At 47.9% G+C, this 16355-nt stretch overlaps 1 protein-coding gene and 1 pseudogene across 1 annotated transcript in view; one reads left to right on the top strand and one right to left on the bottom strand.

Moving 5' to 3' along the window:
- Nucleotides 1-5931, top strand: part of LOC115380330 (cilia- and flagella-associated protein 251-like) — a 9195-nt pseudogene extending 3264 nt beyond the window's left edge.
- LOC115356947 (Krueppel-like factor 13) overlaps nt 1-16355 on the bottom strand; it is a 34200-nt gene that overhangs the window by 14616 nt on the left and 3229 nt on the right. The gene's annotated exons all lie outside the window — the stretch shown is intronic.

Here is a 16355-nt window from a genome sequence, read left to right as displayed (position 1 = left end):
TGCTGCTGTGAGGAGCTGGCCTTCTGCTTTCTGAGGAGGAGAGCTGTGAGGAGGAGAGCTGTGAGGAGGAGAGCTGTGAGGAGGAGAGCTGTGAGGAGGAGAGCTGTGAGGAGGAGAGCTGTGAGGAGGAGGGCTGTGAGGAGGAGAGCTCTGAGGAGGAGAGCTGTGAGGAGGAGGGCTGTGAGGAGGAGAGCTCTGAGGAGGAGAGCTGTGAGGAGGAGAGCTCTGAGGAGGAGAGCTCTGAGGAGGAGAGCTCTGAGGAGGAGAGCTGTGAGGAGGAGGAGAGCTCTGAGGAGGAGAGCTCTGAGGAGGAGAGCTCTGAGGAGGAGGAGAGCTCTGAGGAGGAGAGCTCTGAGGAGGAGGAGAGCTCTGAGGAGGAGAGCTCTGAGGAGGAGAGCTCTGAGGAGGAGAGCTGTGAGGAGGAGGAGAGCTCTGAGGAGGAGAGCTCTGAGGAGGAGAGCTGTGAGGAGGAGAGCTGTGAGGAGGAGGAGAGCTCTGAGGAGGAGAGCTCTGAGGAGGAGAGCTCTGAGGAGGAGAGCTGTGAGGAGGAGAGCTGTGAGGAGGAGGAGAGCTCTGAGGAGGAGAGCTCTGAGGAGGAGAGCTCTGAGGAGGAGAGCTGTGAGGAGGAGAGCTGTGAGGAGGAGGAGAGCTCTGAGGAGGAGAGCTCTGAGGAGGAGAGCTGTGAGGAGGAGAGCTGTGAGGAGGAGAGCTGTGAGGAGGAGGAGAGCTCTGAGGAGGAGAGCTCTGAGGAGGAGAGCTGTGAGGAGGAGAGCTGTGAGGAGGAGAGCTCTGAGGAGGAGAGCTGTGAGGAGGAGAGCTGTGAGGAGGAGAGCTCTGAGGAGGAGAGCTGTGAGGAGGAGAGCTCTGAGGAGGAGAGCTCTGAGGAGGAGAGCTGTGAGGAGGAGAGCTGTGAGGAGGAGAGCTCTGAGGAGGAGAGCTGTGAGGAGGAGAGCTGTGAGGAGGAGAGCTCTGAGGAGGAGAGCTGTGAGGAGGAGAGCTGTGAGGAGGAGAGCTCTGAGGAGGAGAGCTCTGAGGCGACCACGGAAACGAGCTCAGAAGTTAGTGAACATCTTCAGGAACAGATGGTCTATCTACACATCCTGCAACACCGACACAAACAGCCAGACAAACAGGCAGCCGGACAAACAGCCAGACAAACAGTCGGACAAACAGCCAGACAAACAGTCGGACAAACAGCCAGACAAACAGCCAGACGGACAAACAGCCAGACAAACAGCCAGACAAACAGCCGAACAAACAGCCGGACAAACAGCCGGACAAACAGCCGAACAAACAGCCGGACAAACAGCCAGACAGACAAACAGCCAGACAAACAGTCAGACAAACAGTCAGACAAACAGCCGGACAAACAGCCAGACAAACAGCCAGACGGACAAACAGCCACACAAACAGCCACACAAACAGCCAGACAAACAGCCGGACGGACAAACAACCAGACAAACAGTCAGACGGACAAACAGCCAGACAAACAGCCAGACAAACAGCCGGACAAACAGCCAGACAAACAGCCAGACAAACAGCCGGACAAACAGCCAGACAAACAGCCAGACAAACAGGCAGCCGGACAAACAGCCAGACAAACAGCCAGACGGACAAACAGTCAGACAAACAGCCGGACAGACAAACAGCCGGACAAACAGTCGGACAAACAGCCGGACAAACAGTCAGACAAACAGCCGGACAGACAGCCGGACAAACAGTCAGACAAACAGCCGGACAGACAAACAGCCAGCCGGACAAACAGCCAGACAGACAAACAGCCGGACAAACAGTCGGCCGGACAAACAGTCGAACAAGCAGCTGGACAAACAGCCGGACAAACAGTCAGCCGGACAAACAGTCAGCCGGACAAACAGCCGGACAAACAGCCGGACAAACAGCCAGACAAACAGCCGGACAAACAGCCGGACAAACAGCTGGACAAACAGCCAGATGGACAAACAGCCGGACAAACAGTCGGACAAACAGCCAGACAAACAGCTGGACAGACAAACAGCTGGACAGACAAACAGCCAGATGGACAAACAGCCAGACAGACAAACAGTCGGACGGACAAACAGCCGGACAAACAGTCAGCCGGACAAACAGTCAGACAAACAGCCAGACAAACAGGCGGACAAACAGCCAGATGGACAAACAGCTGGACGGGGAGCGAGCTCGACCGGGGAGCGTGCACGACTGGGGCGTGTTTGGGTTGTGTTTCTGCACCTGCCGGCACTTTATTTTGACGGGTTTGCATCACGTCCAGTTGTGTGTGACTTCCTGTTCTGAGGTCACTTCCTGGAGGCAGCAGAGAGCTGATGGTCCTCCGCTCCTCTCTGTTTGTCAGGTCTCTGCTAATGAACTCCATGTGGAACATGATACTGAAGTATAATATTGAAGTATAATATTGAAGTATTACTGTCAGTATGACATGTTTATTTTACAACTGATGTGTCACATGTTCAGATTCAGCCTGTCAGCCTGTGTCTGTTTAATCTGCGTGGACTACAAAGGCTGTAATCTATGCCAAGTGATTTATTACATGTAGAGATGCATATGGATTAGAGTCATTTGTATTCCTACAGATTCGTGGGATTTATTGTTTATGAAATGTTTGTACTTTATGTTGTTCAGTTTGACGCGGCGGCTCGGTAAACACTCCCAACGACTTCACGTGGATTTCCTGAGTGGAGTGTTTGGCTCAGAGGACGACAAGATGAGAGTCCAGCACAGGAAGCAGAGGAAGATCTGGTCTCCGCTTCAAGTTTAAGATTTTAAAAGTGATTTTGCATTGCCCGTTTTTTTTTTTTTTTTTTTTTTTTGAAAAAAGATATTTGCTGCTTCGGATCGAATCGATCTGTTGGAGACTTAAGATGTCGCATCACTGATCACATACTGAGGTATGTATCAGTGGGTGAAAACACACACAGAGCAGTGTTTCAGTGTCGAGTGCGTGACTTTCACAATAAAATGATCAAGAATGAAAAGAATAAAATGAATAACATGATGAAATGATGGAGTAGGGATTCAAACCAGCAACCTGAGGGGACCCTGGGCTGGAACTGCACGCTGCTCCTTTTCTTCAACACTGACACTGGACGCTGTGTGTGTGTGTGTCTGTGTGTGTGTGTGAATACATTATCTGTACAATGTATTTAGCTTGTGCACGTGTCTGTGTATGTCTGTATTTATGTCTCTGTGCAGTGTGTGTGTGTGCGCGTGTGTGTGTGTGTGTGTGTGTGTGTGCATACATTATCTGTACTATGTATTTAGCTTGTGCACGTGTCTGTGTATGTCTGTATTTATGTCTCTGTGCAGTGTGTGTGTGTGTGTGTGTGTGTGTGTGTGTGTGTGTGTGTGTGTGTGTGTGTGGACCTGTGGCAGCCTGGTACAGAGTAATCAGCGTGCAGCAGCAGCAGTGAGGAAGAAAAGCCTCTCTGTTGGTGCGTTCCTTTGCTTCGACAAAAGAGCAGAGAGTGGAGCTGAGCCGGCCGAGCGGAGGCCGGAGAATCAAATTATACGAAAACAGAAGGAAAGACAATCTCCATCTTCCCTCTGTGCATCTTTTACTTCTAATATTTTACTGTTTTTATCCAGGGCCGGATCTACCAGGGTGGCCTGGGCCGGCAGCTGCCACCCTGAAAACAGGCCTCGCCCCCCCAGCTGCCCCCCCCAGTTTGGACAATCTGATAGAAAACAAAATGTACAAGAGTGAAAGTGGTGTGTCGGAGTGCCAGTGAACGTTCTCATGTTCCTGTCTGGATCTCAGCAGTGAATAAATAGAATAAATAGAAGAGAAATGTAAAAATGAAATAAATGAATTCAATTCAACAGAATAAAATACTATTAATAATAAAAAATAAATTAAATTAAATAGCAACAACAATAATAATAGGTATGTCAAATATGAATGTACTTTCTCTATGATTGAAACGATGAAATTTGAGACAACTGATGAATTGTGGTTTAATTCAAATGTAATTAAAAAATTTTTAATTCATTTTATTTTTATTTTAGTTATTAATTTATTTTATTCTTATTATTTTATTTGTAGTTATTTAAATTAACTAACTAATTAACAAAGTATCAATTCAGGGACAGTAAGGTGATATAATTTTTTTTTTTTTAAATTGTAAAAAAAAAAAAATTGTAAAAAAAAAAAAAAAAAGAAAGAAAGAAAAGAAAGGAAAAGAAAAAAGAACAGAAAAAGGTTATTTGACATGGCAGCATGTTAAGGCGAGCGGAGCCTTGCAGAAGCCGGGAGGCGGCCATACAGCCTCCGGAGTCGCCCGTCGGCTCGACTCAGAAACCAACAAAAACTGAAGGAAGAAACAACGAGAAGAGAAAACCAACAGATGATGTGGTGATTCAGAGGAAACCCGAAGGCCGCGGCACAAAACAGGAAAAAACAACCAGAGCGTCACACACATCACAGACAGCTGTGACGCTTCCAACAGGAAGTCAGGCCGTCTGGCTGCTCAGCCTGCTTCACTCCGGTCGGCCTTCAGCGAGCGCCACAGCGCCACCTGGAGGGGCAGATTTGTTTTTCAATAAATCTGACTTCAATTTTATTTTAGTCTATTTTATTTCTAATTTTCTGGTGCTTTTCTTGTAAAATTTCTTCCATCTTGTAAAATCTAATCGCAATAACTACAGAATCACATATGACTGCATTTTCACATCACTCCCCCTTTTTGTGATTATAATTCTATTTTATTTAATTTTATTTAGGCCTACTAACCCTAACCCTCCTCCCACTGCAGCTCATTAGACTCCTCTTTCATTTCGTGCGTTTAGACCAACATGCTGTAAACTGTCCTCGCTGCTCTCATTTCTCACGACGCTGCAAAGAAAAACACCAGAAAAAAATAATCACAATGCATCTGGAACTTTTATCATAATGAGGGTTTCCTGCTGACTCCCATCCTTAATGTGTGTGTCTGCATGTGTGTGTGTGTGTCTGTACATGTCTGCATGTGTGTGTGTGTGTGTGTGTGCCTGCATACACACGTGCGGTGCAGCACATGCCTGTGCTCACATGTTTACACCCACAGCACGTTTGTGCACATGAAATTTTACACTCATCCACTTCTTTCAATCTGTATGTGACCCCCTCCCGACCTCCCACACACACACGCACAAACACACACATACATACATACACACACACATACAAACACAGAGAGAGTGAGAGGGGGAAAGAGCAATGGAGCAGCAGTCACACACTGCACAGAGGCTGTGTACTTCCTGCCTAGTAACCACCATCACTCACACTGCTCCAATAGCAGCCTGTGTGATTCACACACATGAAGCCTCACACACACACACACACACACACACAAAGATAAACACACACAGATACACATTGCAAAATATCTCCATGCTGACAAGTCACAGTGGTCAGAGTTAAAGTGTTAGAGCTGAGGCTGAGCAGCCTGCAGGACCAGGCCACACCTGACTCAAGAACATCCTGGAAACCAGCTGCTAGTGGAGGCAACAGGTGGGATTATCTCCTCCCACTGGTGGGTTTTTTGTCACTTTGTTGGAGGAAAAACAAGATTTGAAGTGTGAGGATGAGACTGAAGATTTGTTTACAGCGTGTGACCTCAGAGTGTGACGACGACTGAAGTCTAAAAATCTGATTTTTCTAAAAATAAAATAAAATATAAATCCTCTGTTGATGGGTGTGGACTGTTCCCTCCCCCAAGCCCCTCCCACCTGAGGTTCAGCCACTCCCACCTGCGGTTAAGCCCCTCCCACATGAGGTTCAGCCCCACCCACCCGATGTTCAGCCACTCCCACCTGCGGTTCAGCCCCTCCCACCTGAGGTTCAGCCCCTCCCACCCGAGGTTTAGCCCCTCCCCTGAGATGATAGATGTGGTCTCTCTGCACACGCTGAGCTGTGCTGCAGTACCAGAGCTAGGCTAGGCTAGGCTAGGCTACACTATGCTAGTCTATGCTAGGCTAGGCTAGGCTAGGCTACACTATGCTAGTCTATGCTAGGCTAGGCTAGGCTAGGCTACGCTATGCTAGGCTAGGCTAGGCTAGGCTACGCTATGCTATGCTATGCTAGGCTACGCTAGGCTATGCTAGGCTAGGTTTGTCTGGGGAGGGGAAGCGAGCGTGCGAGCAGCAGTGCACGGTGCATGTGCACGAGACATGCTCGGCGCTGAGGTGGCCACGCCTCCTGGAGGTGATTGGTTGTTTGATTTGATCAAACGAGATTGAGCGCCCGTGTCAAAACGTTCCTGCACAAACTGAAGAAATCTCAAAACCCCTGAAGCAGCAAGACGGGAGAGTGTTTCCTCCACCGTCACATCCTCCACTTCCTCTGAGGAGAAGGAGATTTAAGGCGAACAGACTGAGAAGAAAGAAGAGTTTTGAGAAGAAAGAAGAGTTTTGAGATGAAAGAAGAGTTTTGAGATGAAGGAAGAGTTTTGAGATGAAAGAAGAGTTTTCAGATGAAAGAAGAGTTTTCAGATGAAAGAAGAGTTTTGAGATGAAAGAAGAGTTTTCAGATGAAACGACAGAACAACAGAGCGAGAGGCTGAGCTCAGAGGTCAGAGGTCACCGAGCTGCCGAGGCACTGCACTGATCATGTGAGAGAGAAAAAAAAATAGATTGGATGAAAGTTTAATGATCTGTGTGGAGAAACTGGGTCACACACACACACACACACACACACACACAGTACAGAGGACCTAAACACAACATGTCTGAGTTCATGAATAAACACAAACACATCAGCCTCTCTTGGATTTGTCCGACCGCGACCACAAACGCAAACGCACGTTTTTGGGAAATCAGTCAGGATCCTGGGACGGCCTCCCCACACGGGACAGCAGACACGGCGGCAGCAGCTGGCACATAAAGATTTGACCAGATTTAGATCAATCCATGCTCCCACCTGAGCGTCTCGTGAAACCACAGCGCCGGAAACCTGGAGTTTAATGTGTTTGGAAAAATCAGGAGGAAGAGAAGCTGAGGAGCAGCCGGCCGGACGCTCGGCCAAATATCACAGCGAGCAGCAATCTGGACGCACCGGCGGGGCTGAGGGGGCGAGAGACACCGAGGAGCACAGCGAGTCCAGGAGAGAGAGAGAGAGAGTGAGAGAGTGATGGAGAGAACGCAAGAGCAAATTAAGATTTTTTTTAAGACTTTTTACCTGGAGCTGAATCTCAGAGCTCTGTCACCAACAAAACAAAAACCTCCCTCCTCCTCCTCCGCCAGGGAAAATAGTCCCTAAGCGGGGAAACGTTTTACTTTCCACAGCCGATCATCAGCTGTGTGGTTTCTGAATGTTGAGAAGCAGAACATTAGAAGGCGGCTGCTTCAGCCACAAACTCACATTTTGACTCTGTGCTGTTTAAATCTGTAGCACATCAGCGGCCCACTGCCTCAACAGTTGCTTCTGCAGTGCCCTTGAGCAAAGTCAGTGACCCCGTAATGCTCCAGTAGCGTCTGCATGGATAAAGGTTGAGGCAAAATGAAAAGTGGGTCGAGTCCTTGCTCTGTTTGCGTATCATTACATTTATTTGTGAAAGTACGATCAAGTCGTTTCTGTCGGGCGTAAGGTTACTATGTGGATGTTTCTGCATTCTGCACGCTGCCTGCCGGATCTACTTTCCAATTCAAACTAGAAAATCACGAGAAAAGGGGCATTTAATAAATTTAAGAGGCGTTTAATTTCCTCAAAAACTGGGAAGCGGGACTTGCTCTTGGTTTCTGCTGAAAGTGGGATTTTATTTTGGAAGTTGTTTTGCTGTGGAAGAGAATGGAGCCAAACAAACACACACACACACACACACACACAGACACACACACACACACTCCACCAGAGGACAGGCTGGGGTTAAAAAATCCCCTCAGACTCTGAGCAGAAAGCCAAACCGAGTCGTTCTTCCTCACAGGCGACCAGAAAACCAAAACCAGGCGACAAAGCGCACAGCCTGTTTCTGAATGACGGCTGTGAAGCTGTTACTGAGAAAACAGTGACCACAGTGATCACCACACTGATCTGGGCTCAGCAGAGACACACAGCGTGAGGCGGCGAGAGGAATAAACCTCCCATCAGACGATTTAAACGTCCTCTTTCAGACTTTTCCCAAAACTCAGCTCCTCAAAAACAGTTTCTCCCTGAAAAAAAAACAAAAGTGTGTCCTGGCAACGGTGAGGTCAGCGCCCTCAGGTTGACCTTTGACCTCTGCAGTGTTGCCGTGGTGACGCCCTGCTGAGGAGCTGATCCAGGGCTTCAGTCTCATCTCCAGTTCAAATCTTGTTTTTCTTCCAACAAGGTAAAAAAAAAAAGTCACCGGTGGGATGAGATAATCTGAGATAATCCCACTTGTTTCAGTATGAAGAGCTGTACTGGGATCAAGACAACGAGGAAAATTCAGGAGACAAGCTGATTAGCGCTGAAAACAAGTGGGATTATCTCATCCCACCTTCCACCTTGTTGGAGGAAAAGTCAGATTTGAAATCTGAAGATTACACTGAATTCTTTTTTTTTTTTTTTTTTTGCAGTGTTGATCTGTTATTAATTTCCTGTTTTCCTCTCCTTTTTCAGACAGAACAAAAAAATTAATTCACCACTGAGTCATTTTTTCCCACTGAACTGAAATGAATTATCAGCTGAAACCCATTCCCTGCACACACACACACACACACACACACACACACACACACACGCTCAGTATTACTACGGTGTGTTTGGTGCTGATTCAGCACAAACAGGCCTGGTGGCAGCAGCAGCAGCAGTAGTAGTTTCTGTCAGTCGCTCTTTTCCACTTGACAAAACAAGTGCACATAAAAATGAGTAAAAAAAAAAATAAAGGAACAACAGATAAAAACAATATATCAGTGAATGAAAAGCTAATTATATCTGCCCCGCTTGTGTTACATAATCTATAAACCAACGCCTTCACTATTTAGTACATAAACGACAAAAAGTCTAAAACTTTCCAGCCTCTGTGTTCATACCTCACTTCTCTATTTGTTTACCACCTTATTTTGAAGAGGACAACACATTCATCTCACTTCCTGGTCAGTTTGTCCCCAAATTGAACCACCTGACAGACATACATGTTGTTTTTTTCATGTGTCCTAACCCTAAACACAAATTCCCCTGAATTCACAGTCTGTCTCTGATTTCAAACACTCTGGATGCAATTTATTTATTCTGCTTTAAATTATTATTTGTGCAACGTTAAAGGCAGCCAGCTCTCTGAAGTCTACGTGTTAAAGCCGCCCTGCGACCTGCAGCAGGGCCGCGGACAAGCCCGGCACTCCTCTTGTGCGACGGAAAACCTCCAGGAGCCGGAGAGACAGATGGAGGATGATGGACGACATGCGATATCCCTTCTGAGAGGAAGTGTGGCTCTGGCAGATAGTTTGGCCGGGCCGTGTGCGCGGCTGCCACGCCGTCAGCGAGGGGACGGGGATGCCGAGCGACCCTCCTCAGTACTTTTCCACTGCTGACGCTCTTCAGTAAAAGCTCCTGAGGCTTAAATGTATGTGGCACACGGATCCCCCCGAAGGCCCGGGTCACTGGGCTGAGGCCGGCGGGGGGCCCGGGACGGGACGGGACGGGACGGGGAGAGAGGGGGTAGGGGGGCGTGATCACTGGACGACAAAGGGAAGAGGACAAAGACCCCGAATTCAGACAAAAAAGCAAACAGACTGTGAAATATGTTATTACATGCTCCGTGTGGCAGCCCCACTGTGGCCGCCGCTGCAGGTCCATGTCGAGGAGCGGCGAGGTCACTTTGACATCCTTCCTTTGTCTTTCTTTAAGTGCGCGGCTGCGTTAGCGCCGCCGCCACACACACTCGTGTTGCATCACGTCACGTCGTGTCAGGGGGGTTTGCATTTCGGCGTACGCGACACGACGAGGAGCAGCAGCACGACGAGGCAGGGAGGGCGGCGGGTTCAGGTTTTAAAGAGCCGCGCTGGCGTGATTTAACTTCACGTGCGATTTAGGAAACAAAAACTAGAATCGCAGCCTCGTGGTTGTATCCCTCCGCCAGAAGGTCCCGTTTCAGTGTCCACCCATACGTCCAGACTTACATCATGTTTGTAGAAGGAATTTAACAAAAGATATGAAGTGTACTTTTTGTCACTGTGTCGTCGTGCATGATCCCAAACCTGCTGTCTTCACTTAGAGGACTACCGAGGAGTTTGGCCACAGGGGGGCAGCGATCATCAGGGTGTAAATCACAAGTTTCATCACGATACAATATGATATCGTCTGCAAAGTCTGTGATTAGATACGATTTCAATTCCATTCAATTCAGGGATCCTCAACGCCAACATTTTGGGCAAAATCCTCTTTTCCCAACTTCCCCAGACTGAGACCAGATGTTGGACACCGTCTTCACCTCTGTTAGCTTAGCATAAAGACTTGAAGTCTATAGGAGTCATTAGCCTAAAGTCGAAATACAGTCTAAATAGGAAATTTGACAAGATTAAACCACACGAGGGCGTGATGGGGTCTAAATCTGTGCTGGAGAACTAAAGTTTGGCTGTTTGGTGGGGATTATTTAGTGTCCTGGCTTAGGAGGAAAACGGAGACAAAAACACCACACACACACTTACACCCTGACAAAATATCAGATATCAGTGGGAACATCAATCTGTTTTTCCCAAACTGCTGTCCGACTGACTGAGACAGTAAATTTAAATCTGTATTGTTTTAGAGGAATCTCACAATGTGAATCATATTTGCAGCCTCTCTGTTTTTTTCAGGGAAGGTTCATCTGAAATCCTCCTCAGCTGAGCCCTCACAGGACGTCCCGCTTGAGAAATGAGCGGAGCGGAGGACGTTCTCTGAGTTATGTCCTCCTCCTCCAGCTGGAAAGCCTCGTGTTCCCTTCAGTTCCTCACGGTTCGGGAGGCCCTCCTTCATTTTCTGTAAATAACATGTTGAGGAGGAATGCTCCATTATCGCAGGGACTTTACTGCACAGACACGTTTGGGAAACGCAAGTAATCTCAGCAGCCAGGGGTCTTTTATTTTGTAGTTCACCTTGCATGTGAGTTAAATTTACAGTAAAGACCTTAGCTAGCAGCTGCAGAGAGATGCTTTCCAGAAAACTGACTCTTCCTTTACATTTTTTATTATTTGTTAATCAGGGTTTTTAAAGTAAAGATGCTGGTGTCACGAAACTAGACAACCTAAGGAATCGAAGTCATGCTAGTTTGTCACTAAATGTTGCTCCAAAGTTCAGCTAGTTTTGTTGAGGGAAAATCTGTCATGGTCATCTCCAGCAGGGTCCCTTGACCTCTGACCTCCAGCTGTGTGAATGAAAATGGGTTCTCTCCCCTTTGCAGACACGCCCACCTTCTGCTAATCCCATGCAGTTTGGGCCCCAAAGCCTGCAGTCCACATGTGTTCTTGTGGCCTGTTGTAAAATGGTGTGTGTGTGCAGACTGGGGCCTACACAGTCTTGGAGCTGCATCAGTTGGCTTTGACTGGAAAGCTGAGACTCTTGTGGATTCAATGAGCCACATTTGATTCCTGTGTGATGATGTTGGCCCCCATAGCAGCCATTTCACTGCAGGCAGAGACTTTTGTCACACTGGACGTCGCTGGAGAAAATGACCTCTAGTGACCTCTGGGAGAATCACAGCCTCATGAAACAGACACAAACTAGAGGAGAATTCAAAAACAAATAATCTTAATATCGAAATACTTAAGAACTGGCACCCAAGCATCGTGATAGTATTGAATCAGGAGATAAACATTTCGTCCCCGCCCTCGTTCTAAAATATAGTTCAATGCTGCTTGGTAGACTTCATGTACACCAAAGTAAGAAGTCAACCAACAAGTCTGCAGTTTGCCTGTTTGGCCTCGGAAACAGGAAACTGTCATTTAAACTTCATTTATTTCATCAGAACAACAAAGATTCACCTGTCAGCCCTTACTGGCATCAAACGAAAGCCAGCTCGACACTGAGCTTTTCCGAGGTCTTTAAAGGCGACACCATGCTCCAGACGTTTCATCTCTCCGCAGACGAGCCTGAAGCCTAACTTTGTGTTTGATCCTTGAGAACGAAGCTACTGTCATTAATCCCCGCCTGACGCCCGGGGCAAACCGCGCCGCCGGCTGTTTTGACTGACTTATCTCCGACAGACACTCAGACACCAGCCTTATCTGAAGCCAATTACCCACCGACCGCCTGGGGACGACAGACGCTCCCGGATCTCCTGAACCTGAAGCTGAAGCGTGAACCTGAGCGGGAGCGCCGGAGTCAAATCCTCCAGGTGAGTTTTGTTGAACCTGTTTGTTTTCTAGCTTGAAGCGAAGTGACGAGTGCGATGTGGTGATTTGTTTTTCCTCAGGGCGACACCGAGACATCGAGACGCTGAGGAACGCAGGGGAGGAGCTAGAGAAAAATATGAGTGGAAGACAGACAGACAGACAGGCAGACAGACAGAGAGACAGATGTTCAAAAGTCAAAGTGATGTTGTTCTGCTTGGATCAGTGGTTCTCTTTGTGTCTCTGCTGAGATCCAGACAGGAACATGAGAGGAACGGGACCTGCCGCCGGCTCCTCTCACGACACCTTCACTGGCACTCCGACACACCACTTTCACTCTTGTACATTTGTTTTCTATCAGATTGTCCAAACTGGATGTCAGTGGGATGCTCCTGTCCTTCACTGGTTCAGATACTCAGATACTTATCAGATTCCACATGAGTAAGACATGAATGTATTTCATTATTATTAGTAGTTGTAGTCGTGGTATTACCATAATTAGTTGAGTTTTAAGTGGAGAGTTTTATTTTGGGTTGAAGTTGAAGCTCTTTTTTTTTAACGAGTTCTGAGTTGACATGAATGCAACTCCAGTATCCCATTCCCAAACCCAAGTCCCCCCTGGCCAGTGCAAAAAAATACTGGAAAAGCAAAAACTCCTCTGTGGTCAGAGGGTCGGTCCAGTTGGTCCTGACCAGTTGAGCCTCCTGTGGTCAGAGGGTCAGTCCAGTTGGTCCTGACCAGTTGAGCCTCCTGTGGTCAAAGGGTCAGTCCAGTTGGTCCAGTTGAGCCTCCTGTGGTCAGAGGGTCAGTCCAGTTGGTCCTGACCAGTTGAGCCTCCTGTGGTCAGAGGGTCAGTCCAGTTGGTCCAGTTGAGCCTCCTGAGGTCAGAGGGTCAGTCCAGTTGGTCCAGTTGAGCCTCCTGAGGTCAGAGGGTCAGTCCAGTTGGTCCTGTCCAGTTGAGCCTCCTGTGGTCAGAGGGTCAGTCCACTTGGTCCTGACCAGTTGAGCCTCCTGTGGTCAGAGGGTCAGTCCAGTTGGTCCAGTTGAGCCTCCTGTGGTCAGAGGGTCAGTCCAGTTGGTCCTGACCAGTTGAGCCTCCTGTGGTCAGAGGGTCAGTCCAGTTGGTCCTGACCAGTTGAGCCTCCTGTGGTCAGAGGGTCAGTCCAGTTGGTCCTGACCAGTTGAGCCTCCTGTGGTCAGAGGGTCAGTCCAGTTGGTCCTGACCAGTTGAGCCTCCTGTGGTCAGAGGGTCAGTCCAGCTCCATCAGTGTGAACCAACAACCTGATGCTGAGCAGATTCTCTTGTTTGTGTTTCTGCTTCTTCTTCTCTTCTTCCTCCTTGTTTCCAGCTTCAACCACTGATCCACTTTCTGGATTTGTTTGGTCTCAGAGTGAACAAACGTCCTCGCTCCACGACCACGGCAGCAGATTGAAACCACAAACACACATCTGACACCTTCAGGAACCCAGAGGGAGAACTGAAGAGAACATGGGATTTATCAGACTCACATTCACAGTTTATATTGAACTTAATATGTTTCTCTTGTATATGTCATGTACCACCTGCAGTTCTCCAAACGGGGGTACATGGAGCTCTGAAGGCCTCCCCACCCTGAACACAGTAAACCTGCAGGGGAAACACTGCACACACGTCATTTCTGCACAAAATTCTCAGATGTAAAGATGTTGAATTATCAGTGCAGAATCTAAACTACCAGCAGCATCAACCCAAATACATCAGCATCAGGTTGTTTAAAACCAGGTTTCCCTTCTGAGGCGATGAAGGCAGCAGAGGATCTGAAGCGAAGTGAAGTGGACTGAGCAAATTGAGACAAACTAAATGGAAACAGGTTTTAATTCTCTGCACTTTAATGGGTTTGAGCTGAGAGTGGAAACTCCCTGTTCTCTCCGCTCTGCTGCTGAGAGCTGGCAGCAAAACTGCTGAGTGGGAGAGAGAGAGAGGGAGGGAGAGAGAGAGAGAGAGAGAGAGAGAGAGAGAGAGAGAGGGAGGGAGACCTCAGTTAGCCAAACCACAACTGAACTCAGATGACCCATGTTCTCTTATTGGCCAATAAGAGCGAGAGACAACAGAGAACATTATTTGACTAGAGGGAGAGAGAGAGAGAGAGAGAGAGAGACAGAGAGAGAGTAGACTGAAGGAGGAGAAAGCGAAAGACAGGAAAGAAAGGTGAGCAAGACACGTGTGAAAGGAGAGAGCAAGAGGAGAGAAATGTGTCAAAGAGAGAGAGACAGAGAGAGAGAGAGAGAGAGAGAGAGAGAGAGAGAGATCAGCGGAGGAAAACCCGCCGACTGGAAACTGTTTGCTTTCACTTCCATGTGGCTCAGTTTCGTCGCCTCCCTCCCAGCAGCTGGACGAACTCCGAGCCAAAACTCAGGAGGAGCCGAGAGTTCAACTCCCAAAACACCTCTACTGTCTGAGAACATCATCATCATCATCACCATCACCATCATCATCATCATCACCATCATCATCATCATCATCATCATCATCATCATCACCATCATCATCATCATCATCATCATCATCCTGGATCAGATCACAGTCAGTGTCTGTCAAATTAACAGATGTGACTTTTTTACCTCCTCGTTCAGCCCCAGAATCACCAGGCACCGAGGCAAAGACACACATAAAAATGAAACCGGGTGAATCTGATAGTCGCCTTCATGCTCCATCCACACCACAACACACTGCATTTCCACAGAACACACTCGACACGGCCTGGATCCCACAGCGGGCCAGCATCAGCGTTCCGTCCAGACTCCGACACCAGAGCCCACTTTCCAAATGTAAACAGGGCCCGCGGTCTTCCTGGGGGGAAGACGCCGGTTTAAGGCCTTTGCCAAAATCAAATCTGTGTTTTTTTGTCCAAAACTGTCACACATTTAAAAATAAACACAACCTCACACTGCATCAGTCACGTTTACACACCGACTCCAGCGCTCTGATCGGCCATCGGACTTTTCAGACACGCTCAGGTCTGTGTTTTTTCATGAGCCTGATAAACACACAGGAAGTGAGGCCGCTCAGCCGTCTCACACACACACACACACACACACACACTCACACTGCAAAAACGCAAAATCTTACCAAGATTATTTGTCTTATTTCAAGTCAAAAATCTTATTACTAGTCAAAATATCTCATTACACTTAAAATAAGACATGATCACCTCAGAAGTAACTTGTTTTTAGACAATTGTCTCTTGTTTCAAGTGAAAATTTGCTTGTTTCATTGGCAAAATTTGTTTCGAGCTAATTTTCACTTATTTCAAGTTTATTTTCACTTTTTCCACTGGCAAATTTTGCCAATGAAACAAGCAAATTTTCACTCGTTTCAAGCAAATTTTCACTTGAAACAAGTGAAAATTGTCTAAAAACAAGTTACTTCTGAGGTGATCATGTCTTATTTTAAGCATAATGAGATATTTTGACTAGGAATAAGACAAATAATCTTGGTAAGATTTTGCGTTTTTGCAGTGCAGCCACTGGGAAACACTGAGACGGTCCGCTCTGCAGGCTGATCCCAGGCCAGCTGTGTGTGTCGCAGTGTTTTGAGGATCTGCACCTCCAGCGGACAGAAACGGACCTGAGGTCGTTGAGTTAGTTTGCGGCCCGTCAGCCTCCTCGCTGCTCTGACGCCGCCTCAGGATGGAGCCCAGGCTCTCTCTGGGTCTCGTGTTATGAATTTTGGCAAAGAATAGAGTCATAAATTGCACTGAGAAATATGGAGTGTACCGTGCAAAGGGCTTTAGTTTGGACAGAGGAGAGGAGTGCTGGGTTTTCAGCCTCAGGAGCAGGGATCACCGTCTCTGCTGGAGGAAACTGAGAAACCTGGACAGAGCGAAGCCTCGCCACCTGATAGCCCCACTATCTGCACAGGTCTGCCTTCCTGTCTAAATAAAACCTCTGGACGACCTTGGTCCGCTCTGGCCGCCTCTCTCCCCTCCCAGCTGACCTCGGCCACCGAGGCTCCACAACGGCAGGAAATACCTCGCACAGACGGCGCTCTGTTCACTGCCTGCTGCTGCCATGTGTCACAGCCACAGCACACTGCACATATCCTCACTTCACCCTCA

This window comes from Myripristis murdjan, chromosome 3, assembly GCF_902150065.1.
Source record: "Myripristis murdjan chromosome 3, fMyrMur1.1, whole genome shotgun sequence".
In the NCBI taxonomy this organism is placed as follows: Eukaryota; Metazoa; Chordata; class Actinopteri; order Holocentriformes; family Holocentridae; genus Myripristis; species Myripristis murdjan.
Note: the sequence above shows the minus strand (reverse complement) of the source record. Positions and strands in the feature narration are given on the sequence as shown.